Here is a 9,671-nt window from a genome sequence, read left to right as displayed (position 1 = left end):
GGAGGAGGGTGACTATTAAAATGCTTTAACGCTGCTTTCATCCAGTGCTCTAAAACTAAAGCTGTTTGAGGGCAGACATCCTAGAACACCGCCCAGTATATAATAAGCATAAAATAAATACTTATCAAATTCTTTAATTCATTCTAAACATGTTGAATAGCTGCATAACTGCTATTTATTCACTCCACGGTAATTCCACTAACATTTATTTAATGCTGGGTTGCTTTAACCTATTGTGAAAACTTGGCATCATTCTGTATCTTTTTGCTGAGAGCCTGCTGCTTACTCAACCAGCATTTTTTTTTTTTTTTTTTTTTACAGTTTGAGGTATACTTGCCATACTATAAGCTGCACCATTCAAATGTACAATTTCATGTGTTTGGTATGCATACAACAGAGAATCACAGAGAGTAACATAATGAACATAGCCACACCCTCAAAGTTCTCTCTGTTTCTATGATTACCTCATGCCCTACCGTTTAGTCCTGTAAGTGCCCACTTACTATCGAGCTCTTGCTTTTTCTGGGGTTTTATATAAATATAATTATTTCATATGTATTGTCATTAAGGGGGAGGGTCTGGCTTTCTTCACTCATCAGAATTCTATTGAGATTCTTCTGTGTGGTTGCATATACTAGTACTTTATAACCTTTGCTCCCTGAGTTTCCACTCCCACGTATTGACCCAAGAGAAAGGAAAGGGTTTATTTGTCACAGACCCGTACTAGGATGTTTAAAACAGCCTTGCTTGCAATACTTAAAGACAGAGAGGTTGGAAACATCCTTCAGTGGGTGAGTAGACAACTGTTACAGACTCACTACCTGCGTCAAATAGCAACAGTGTACCGAGGGCCTATAAGCCTTGTGCTTAAGGAACTTCCCATTCATTGGAAAGCTGCAGTAGGCAATGAATAGACTGGAAGGAGATCGTGAAAAGCCGGATATCCTGTGCTCAGAAGGTTCTGTCCTAAGGCTTTGACCAGGGGTGTTCTTTGAACACTGTTTTCTTTCATAATCTCACATCTGGTCCCTGCCTAAAGCTGCCGAAGTGTCTCTGAAACAGACTCCTCTCCATTGCCTTGATTCTATTTCAGTCTGTTTCAGATGTCTTTCTCCCTGCCCTGTCCACTAAACTAAACATGACAGTGGCTTCCACAGACCTAGAATAAAGCCAGCTCTCTATTTGGACTCTGTAATAATACTCTAACATGCCCTGGCTCCACATTCTGATGGAGGTAAGGGTAAAAATAGCATCAATGGACTGAGAGGATGGCTGTAGGGATAGGGAATTAGGCAATACTGAGTTCTGTGTATAAAATAAATCATAAAATGATGTGCATGGACCCTAAGTCTGAGGTCCTTTACCCTTATAAATATGCCCCCCTTGCAGTATCCTATGTACAAAGAAAAGTCATGTGCTGCAGCTTTATTTACGAATAGTTGCCACAAGCAAATATTTTCAAGAGTGAGTTTTAACAAATGTATCCAGCTGCACAACTACCATCACAGTCAAGATGCATAACTAGTTTTATTCTTAGAGGTTCCCCTGAGCCTTCTACTTAGCCCTGTTCCCTCCCTCTTCCCACCACTCCTGGCAGCTGGGTGAGAGTTCAGTCCCCTCTGCTTTGTTTTCTCAAGAGCACCATATGTAGGGGACCATAGGATGTGCGGCCTTTGTGACTGGATTTTCACTTAGTGTAATGTGTTCGTGACTCATTCCTGTTGGGCTTATCAATAGTCCCTTCCTGTTGATGACTGTCACTGTATGGCTATGTCACAACTAGTTTATTCCTCGAATTTAGTGTGCATTTTGTTGTTTCTAGTCTGGGGAGCTGTTCTGGTTTAAGCATCTATAAATAACCATTGTGTAGTCAAATAGTTTTCTCACATACATACCAGGGAGTAGAATTAATGTCAGGATATTTGTATATATTTATGTATATGAGTATATGCTTATGTGTACTTAATCATAGATAATGTATAATTATATGCATAATTACATGTAAATGTCAAAGTGAAATCTTAAGTGGCCACATCTCTTTGTACTCCCATTTTTATCCACGACTCCACCCCCTGCAAAGCACGAGTCCACTCATTCTCAGTACTTGGCATCACCAGTCTTTTTAATTGGAGCATGACCCTGGATGGATGGACCATTGCCGCTGCGGCACTGAGGGGTATCTATTGTAATTGAGGCTTTAACTCGCCTTTCCCCATGATGGCATGGAGCTATCTTTTCCTGTACACAGTGGCTTTTGTATTTGTTCTCTCACGATGGACAAAGCTCCTGTTCTGAAGGTGGATTTAACTGAGATGTATCAGGAGGATTCCTAAGAAGCTGAATTTTAGCTAGGAAGTTATTGATCTTATTTTGTTGCTTGTTTTATATCTGGAATTCAGGAAAATGAAGACTTTTTTTTTTTTTTTTTTTTTTTTTTTGAGACAGGAGCTTGTCTTGTGGCTGAGGCTGACATTGAACTCTCTCAAGTGCTGGAATTACAGGCGTGTGCTGCCATGCCCAGCTCAGACTGGCTATGCTTTAGACTCAGAGTTCTTATCTTTTTATGGAACAGTAAGACAGACCATATGAGAGGAACATAGAGACACAGGATTTTACAGAGTCAAGTTCCACACATTAAAAATTCCCTTAGGGGAAACCTTAGAGTCAAAGATCACTATTTCAAAATAGATAGGATGCAGTTCAAAGGTATTCTTCCCCCACGGAAAGACCAAACTCATCCTAGGTCACCACGAGCAGAGGCAGGGAGCGGATGGGCGGGTCTCTTGCTATGCAAGAAAAGAACGCACACGTTTCTCATTTCCAAGGCTGCAGAGAGGTGCCCAGAGTCCTGTACACGTGGCTTTTGCAAGGGGGACAAGCCTCCTGGTAGACCATCTGGGCCTTTGGAGACTTCAACAGAGGGAATTTATCATGGAAAGAAGGTACAAGGCTAGGACCAAGTGTAGGGAGAAAGATGACCCAACTGCCACCTCATCCCAGGCTAAAAAAGGATGGAGCTATAAAAACCTCCACCAAGCTATGTGTCAGCACTTAGAAGGCAGAGGCAGGTAGATCTCTGTGAGTTCACAAGCTAGTTGAGTCTACAGTGCAGGTTTCAGGGCAGCCAGGGCTACGTAGAGAGGCTCTGTCTTAAAAAAATAAAATTCCTCCATTAAAAGCCCTCCATGCATTTTTGTTGTCGTTCATCCTGCCAACCTGCTTGTTTAAACAGAGCCATAGGGAAGGCCCCAGGACACCTAGCCAAGGCGGGAGGACCCAGGGCTCCTGGAGGAGACCGTACCTCCCCTTCCTTATACTAGTTCAGCAAGACCAGGAAGGGCCTGGTTTCAAGCATGTGCCTATAGCCTTTTCCCTCTTATCTGACAGGTCTATAGCACAACCCAAGACCCACACGTTCTTCATTCTCTACCTGACAGACACTGGGAAGGGTTGCAAATTCCCCCTTCCACATCTCAAGTGGCATTTGGAGATACTTCAAGCGCTGCTATCTCACCTTCTATCCAGAACATGTTGCTTCTTTATATTGTCTCTAAAAAAGAAAACCCCAAACACACCCACAGGACTCTGATTTCTGTCACTTTCCATCCCATCAGTGAACTTCAGGGGCTGGCTTGTGACATTATTCAGTGTCATGGGTGGTACCTCTCTGGAAACCTCCCTCACAGCCCCCACCTAAGACCAACTGCTCTCTTAATTGAGCTTCAAGATGGTGCTTTGTTCCTCGCCGATTCTCAAGATTTTCACGGAAGAGTGGAACAGCAGTGCAAGGAGGAGGAAGCTTTCCGTCCCCCTTGTGTACCGCTTAACTGAGTCCCCACTCTCCTAGTTGCTAAGCTGCAAGTTAGCAACTGCATTCCTGCCTGCCACTCAGCCACGGGCTGAGCTATTTCTGCATCCTGGTGGAACCCAGCTTGCTGGTTGCTTCCACAAGGTCAGGAGAATTAGATCCGTCACAAAAGGAATCTCTAGAGAGATCTATGTTTGATTAATCATTAATGACATCGTCATTCCCAATCCAGCTACCCCCTTCCATGAACAAATGGAGGGAAATTTCTAGACAACTGTGCTTGTTTTAACCGAGTAAGGAAAAAAGGGGGTGGAGGGAGGGCAGCAAAATCAAAACACAAAACAAAAGGGAGGGATTGCCAGAGCCCTGGGGAAATCCTGGCACTGGTGGAGCTCAGGGCATGCTGAGCAAGCAAAACCCCCTAAGCTGTCCACAAAGGCCTCCAAGGTGAGTCAGCTGAAAGGCCCTAATCCTCCAGAGGGTGACCAGGGATGCCTCAGAGACCACAGAGCCACCAACAGTGGAAAAGAGTGTGTCCCAACCTTCCTAAAGCTTAAACACTTTAACACAGTTCCTCATGGTGTAGTTGTAGTGATCCCCCCAACATAAAATTATTTTTTTTCTTGCTACTTCATAACTGTGATTTTGCTACTACTATGAATCATAATGTAAATACCTGTTATGCAAGATATCTGACTCCTGTGAAAAGGATTGTTTGACCCCACAAAGGGGTCGAGACCCATAAGTTGAGAGCCACTGCTTGAATATCACTGCTGGTACTCTGTGTAGAGAACCATTAGGGTAGAACTTGCTAAGAGACCATCTTCACCTTCCTGCTTCAAATTGTGCATCATTCATACAGCTCAGGCAGGACCTGCAAAACGGATGGTGTCTACTAAGCACTATCAGGGAGCCAAGAGAGGCCCAGCTGTTTAGCAAGGCATGAGATTAGCTAACTGGTGCTTTAAACAAGGCACTGAAGTCATGGATAAACCTATTGATACAAAATTATGCTGTAATAGTTGCTGGGGGGGGGGGAGAAAGGGGACAGCAGTGACAAGAAACGGCACAGGAACCTGAGGGGTGGGACACTTGTCACTGGCTCACAGACTGAAATGGAAGAACAGTCAGGATTCAGGAAATGAGCCTCCCAGACAGCAGCGCACAGTCCTGGCTTGTTGTGTGTCCACGGTCAAAGTCCAAGGCTACATTGAACTGAATCCCAAAGCCCTTTGGCTCCAGCTCTAGCTTGGACCCCTTTCCGCAACAGAGCTAATCCAATTAGGCGGCAGAAGAGCTTCTCTCGGGGCCATTGGGTCAACTCCTATTAATCAGTGATCCACCCGGGGAGAAGCTGCCCCTCCCAGGGCATTCTAGATTCTCAGGAGGGTAATTTTAGTTGTCACAATGACAGGGGAGTTTAGTCTGGGCCAGTACTACCAATGCTCGTTGTCTCATGCATTTATCAGAGAAATGTTTCTTGTTCCAACTAAAGTGTGAATGAATGTCTTGCTGGCTATTTGTGTAGATGACAAAAACCTCTTTCCTGTATGAGCTCGGATTTCTTTACCCACAATTTTATGATGATTTTTTTTCAGAGGTGGGGGTGGGGGAGCTGTGACTTCTATGTCAGAAATAAATGAGTAGAGGAAGCTTTAAAATGACTATCATAAAATAAAGTTTGGGAGCTGTTTCCTGGGCCCTGTAGATTTAAATACTGCTAGAAATCCCCTGACAATCAACATGGACGGCAAGAAATTCCTGGTTACAGTGGCCCGGGACACAGAGGCATGGCATTATTGGACTTCTCCATCACCCACTACAGTACAGGATGCCTTACTCCCCATAGCGCTTAAACCACTTGAGGACTTTTAAAGAAATCATTCCTTTCAAGGGACTCCCCAGAGGTCTTGTAGCCCAATATTTTATCTCCCAATTCTCCCTTCAACTTCCTCATATATTTAAAGCTGGAGCCCTTAAAACAGGATGTTTTCTTAAAACAGGATGCTTTGTAATTTGAGGCTTTAACATTCTAACACCCGGGGGTGGGTCAGGGCTTGGGCCAGAGTAGGACTCAGGGAGACTCTCACAGGAAGCTGGCTGTTACTCGGCTCTGACAAGTTCGCTCCTTCTCCTACAGCGCATGCTCCAAAACTTGGACTCTAAACCTGCTTGTGAACGACCCGGAGCTCGCTCCTCACAGAGCCTTTTGTGTGTTAGAGGTGGTTCCGGGATCACGATTGATAACTGCATGCTCTAGCACCTGGCACACATAGGCTGACAGCAAATATTTGCAATGAATGAATTAGTGAAAGGCTCAAGTCCAACACTTTCTGTGCTGCTATGGGACCTGACCTCTCTGTACTCTAAATGGGGGGGAGGGGCACTCCTCAAACAAAGCGCAATACATTAAAAGCGTCAAAACAGCAAACCTTTATCTACTATAGGAACACCTGCGAAGAGCTACACACTTGCAAGTTAGCAAACATCTTGTATCAAATCTGCGTACCAGTTGCAGACTGATGACACCTCAGCCATTTGGGGTCTGCTATGACAAAGCACTACAGACTGCGTGGCTTACAAACGACAGAAATTTATATCTCACGGTTCTGGAGGTTGAAAGTCCGGGATCTGGGTGCCAGCTTGGTCCGGTTCTGCTGAGGACCCTCCTCTGGGTGGCAGACTGCTGGCTCCTCATTGTATCCGAGAGTGGGTTTCCTCTCTCGGCCTCACATAGCGACAAGTGTGACACACCTCTCGGAGATCTCTTTTTATAAAGGCAGTGGACTCATCCATGAAGAGTCCACCCTCATGACCTACATCATCTGCCAAAGGCCCCACCTCCTAACAGCATCAAACTGAAAGGGTGGGATTCCAACCTGTTGACTGTGGTGAAGGGACGCAGAGAACCCATGAAACAGACACACAGAGCCTTGATCTTGACTCTGTCACTCGATAGCCGCGCCGTTTCTCTCTTTAGATTTCTGAAAATCTCCTGACTGTCGGTCAGCTTTTTCCAGAGTTGTTTCTTTCTTGGGAAGCCGACAGGCACTCTGTCCATATCGCCACACAGTACATCCTAGACGGTGAGGTGGAGGACAGACCAGAGGAATGTGACTTATCACTTCGGAATGTGACCACTCCAGATGCCTCAGTTGTCAACCGAGTCAACCAGGAAGCCTATCTGGCCTGTGGCCAATACACTGACCAGTGCACAGAGCACCCTCTATACACAAGGAAAATGCCCCCACTGTGAGTCTGTACTTGCAGGAAAGGCACCTCTGAATGTCACAGTCCCATTTGTACAAATCCCCCCTCCCCCTGTTTAGAGTACATTCTTTGGATCCTAACTCAGAAGCTAGAGGAGAAATAGAACCCCCCCCCCCCGCTTTGGGGAGGGAACTCACTTAGTGTTTGGAGCATGCCTCCAAATCTTCCTGTTTTCTTTGGGCTCGCTCAAGGTCTTGATTTCTTCCTCCTTGCAAACTCGGATTACCTAGTTTATTTGAGCATGGCACTCAGAACTTCTCATTTCCTCGCTGGATGGTCAAAACAGAAACAGGTAATACTTCGTTGGAGATCTTTCCTTAGGACCAAAGGAACACGACTGTGGGTGGTACCCAGTCATTCTTTCTCAGTCCTGACCCTATACTGAGTCGGAGAAGGCCACACTGCATTTCTTGGAGACCCTGAGACTTGTGGGTAGAGGCTTTGGTGTGCCACATGGGCAGTCACTACAGATTGACTGGTGATTTTACCATCCATGTGCCATGTCCACACATCCCTCAGTGCTAGTCAGGAGTGCCGTCCTGACAATGTGAAGGCCTCTGGGAGTCACGTGAAGCCCTGGGACTTGGCCTGAGGACTCCAAGAGTTCTCAATGGGATTGTACATGTATCTGAATAAGTAAAAACATTTTGCATTTTCTCCAAGATGACATAATAAAAGAGTATCGACACACCGAATTTGCTTTTCTAGTTTTGATAGTGAGACTACTACTTTTGCCCTGAAATACTAACACTACACTTTTTTTTTTTGGTTTTTTGAGACAGGGTTTCTCTGTGTAGCCCTGGCTGTCCTGGAACTCACTTTGTAGACCAGGCTGACCTCGAACTCAGAAATCCGCTTGCCTCTGCCTCCCAAGTGCTGGGATTAAAGGCATGCGCCACCACGCCTGCCTCAACACTACACTTTTAATACACTAGGCACCATGTCTAGCTGGTTTTGGCTCACTGAATCCTAATGTTAAGATTATGACGGTCTCTTAGCATCAGTGTTTGTGATTGTGAATAAAGAGACTATTTCCCCTTTGTATTGATAATCGAGTGGCATATCCACAGGGGAAACTCTAAACAATTTAATCTATTAAATACTATAGATACCACAAATGAGCAAATGGTACCTACAAGGAGATGATGCAGTAATTCTTTATGACAAAGATAACATTTATACACAGACACACACATGTACACACACACACATACAGGCACATGCACATGTGGGGTATGTGTCATCAGAAGAACTGGCATGGAACTGGTGAGGTGGAACATGCACAAATCCCGGATAGATCACAAAATTGAGATTAGAATCTGACCCTGAGACCTGCAGGAGTAGGGCTAACCCCCCCCCGTTTCTGTGCCTGCCTAGGAGCATGTAACCCAGAGGCTGTCCCCCCACCAGCTGGTCACAAGTGGTAAGTCACATAGCACAGCACCTAGAGTCCTTCCCCAGGCAAATGAGGCATCTTAGTAGTCTTGGCCTTTAGCCAATGATCTTTTTCCTCCCTGGATATTCTCATACCTCTCCTCAAGACTATATAGCCCTTGGTTCACCCCAAATAAAGGCTACGAGTTCAAACTTAATAAAGACAAACAAGTTAAGACCGACTCAGAGAGCTGCTTTACTAAAGTTTGTCAGAGAAAGCCTTCATCTAAAAGGCCATGACACTAAGATCCTTGGAAAAGGCGTTCATCCTTAACCTCCCTGACACTCACTCTCAACCAGACCAGTATCCTGCTCATCATAGACTCTGCTTTATCCTCCCCAGGTGGACTACAGACACCACCTGTTCTAGACTTGACCCAGTCCTCTTGGAGCAGGCGTCACCCAACACCCTAGAAGGAGAGGCAGAACACAGAACCTCTCTCTCTCTCTCTCTCTCTCTCTCTCTCTCTCACACACACACACACACACACACACACACACACACACACACACACACACATGTTTTTGTACGCAACTACCTATCCATGTAATTCTTTGATTTGTTTCCCAGCACATCTTGTAAAAGGTAAGGTTTGTGAGCATGCCCCCAGGCCTCTGAGAATGTTCGCTGGCTAAAACTGATGGTGTTATTTCCCCAGAAATAAAAGTAAGATATATTCAAATTACAATAGAAAGCACAATGCAATTATCGCATGCATTTACTGCTCCGTGCAGCCCACATTCTTCTATACTGAGGACCTCTTGTGGTTCTCTGTTTCCTGCTAGGGGAAGTAAATGGGAACCCTCATCATGACAGCAGATCCCTTCCTCCTCAGCCTGTGCTCCTCAGAAGCCAGGGTGCTGACTCACTGAACAAAATTATCTGCAGACACTTCAAGATCAGAGGCCAGCTCCACTGCTCTGCCCAAAGAACTCTGAGAGACAGGAAGCTGGAGTCTGGGAGAATGATAGGAGCTTCTTGGAAACCCCCAAACTCTACGCTTGCTCTTTGTCCTAGGTTAGAAAAAACATAATTTTTTTTTTTTTTTTTTAATCTCCCATGCGCTGTCTGAACTCTTGTTGAGTGGCTCCCCCTACCTGGCTCTTGAAAAGTTATTCCTTCATGGACCTATTCTGACCATCACCCGTTCAAAGATTT

Source organism: Mus pahari, chromosome 6, assembly GCF_900095145.1.
Source record: "Mus pahari chromosome 6, PAHARI_EIJ_v1.1, whole genome shotgun sequence".
NCBI lineage: Eukaryota > Metazoa > Chordata > Mammalia > Rodentia > Muridae > Mus > Mus pahari.
This window is presented reverse-complemented; position numbering follows the sequence as displayed.